The sequence below is a fragment of the Mandrillus leucophaeus genome, unplaced genomic scaffold (assembly GCF_000951045.1).
Source record: "Mandrillus leucophaeus isolate KB7577 unplaced genomic scaffold, Mleu.le_1.0 Scaffold128, whole genome shotgun sequence".
Classification (NCBI taxonomy): domain Eukaryota; kingdom Metazoa; phylum Chordata; class Mammalia; order Primates; family Cercopithecidae; genus Mandrillus; species Mandrillus leucophaeus.
Window position 1 is genome coordinate 3,569,039 of NW_012101209.1, and position 1,901 is coordinate 3,570,939.

Genomic DNA, 1,901 nt, shown 5'->3' on the forward strand with positions numbered 1-1,901 from the left:
GAGACGGGGTTTCACCACGTTGGCCAGGCTGGTCTCAAACTCCTGGCCTCAAATGATCCACCCATCTCAGCCTCCCAAAGTACTGGTATTCTAGGTGTGAGCCACCGCCTCCGACCTAGATCATTTTTTAAACATCAAAACTGAAAATCATGAATGCGGCTCCTTCATTTAAAATGCAGCCTGAAGGGAAGTGCATGGGCTTTTCTAGAAGAGCATGCTGGGTTCAGAATCCAGGTTCAACTGTGTAGACTGAAGCAGTAAGACTACCAGCAAGCAAGGTTATCATTAAGATAAAATAAAATAACGCCTGTGAAGCATTTAGCTCAATGCCTGGCATGGAGAAAGTGTTCAACAAGTGACAGCTATTATTATTATCAGGAAGTATTTATGATTTAGGCCACAAGTCAGAAAAGGCAGAGAATGAGAAGGACAGAGATCATACATAGCAGGAAGTGTTTCTTAATTCATCTGTGCCTTCTATTTAAATTGGTTTTACAGTGGGTTTCTCCATTCCCCAGAAGCAGGTAGGTAGATAGCACAGGTGGTATTATTTCACCTGATGAACCAGAAAATGAGGGAGGGTCAGAAGCCTATTAGAATTATTTGGGGGGGAAGGTTTCACGGTCATTAACTGGAAGAGATGAGACTATGATGGGAACCACACTGTTCCCAGCCCCTGGAAGGGGACTGTTTTCTCTGTTTGCCTGACATCCTCAGTCCTTTTGATTTATGATCCTTCCTCATCTTATGAACTGGTTGCTAAATAATTTAAGATTAAAATGCTAAAGTTCCTCTTACACTGTTGATGGGAATGTAAATTAGTATAGCCACTATGGAAACCAGTATGAAAGTTCCTCAAAAAACTAAAAATAGAACTACCATATGATCCAGCAATCCCACTGCTGGGTATTTACCCAAAAGAAAGGAAATCAGTATATTTTGGAGAGATGTGTGCACTAACAAGTTCATTGGAGGACTATTCACAACAGCCAAAATATGGAGTCAAACTAAGCGTCCATCAACAGGTGCATGGATAAAGAAAATGTGGTACACATACACAATGGAATATTATTTAGCCACAAAAAAGAATAAAATCTTTTCATTCTTAACAAAATGAATGGAACTGGAGGACATTATATTAAATGAAATAAGTCAGACACAGAGATACAAATATTGCATGTTCTCACTCATACATGGAAGCTAAAAAAAAGTTGAACTCATGGAGATAGAAAGTAGAATGATGATTACCAGAGGCTGGCAGAGTAGTGGGGAGAGGGGAATAAAGAGAGGTTCCTGGGCACAAAAACACAGTTAGATAGAAGGAATAAGATCTAGGGTTCAGTAGCACAATAGAGTGACTATAACTAACAATAATTTATTGTCTATTTCAAAATAACTAGAAGAGTGGAATTGGAATGTTCCTAACACAAAGTAATGAGAAATGTTTAAGGTGATGAATATCCGAATTATCTTGATTTGATCATTACACATTATATGCTTGTATCAAAAATATCATGTTCCCCACAAAAGATATGCAACTATTATGTATCCATACATTTTTTTTTAATTAAAATGCTAAAGTCAATGCAATAGAAAGCGAATCTCTAATCATCTGACCGTGGCCCATTTGAGTGCATCGAGGTGTTTCCTCTCACCCATTAGGTGGAAGCAACAGGCTCCCTTCCTTTCCTGGAACAGTGCACCTGCTTTAGGGGGTAAGGCCCCTGAGGATGGGTGTTGGGGAGACAGCTGTGCCTCGTGCAGGGCCTTGGCTTCCAGCAGCCCAGCTGTTGTGCTGCCTTCTGTGGCTCCAGCCCCATTTAGCACAGATCATTACAGGCTGGCAGCTGTCAATTATCCAAGCCAGAAAGACTCCCCATGGCACTCCGCATCTGGAAAAG

General features: G+C 40.8%; 1 protein-coding gene across 1 annotated transcript in view; it reads right to left on the reverse strand.

Moving 5' to 3' along the window:
- CHN2 (chimerin 2) overlaps positions 1-1,901 on the reverse strand; it is a 392,195-nt gene that overhangs the window by 262,639 nt on the left and 127,655 nt on the right. The window lies entirely within an intron of this gene.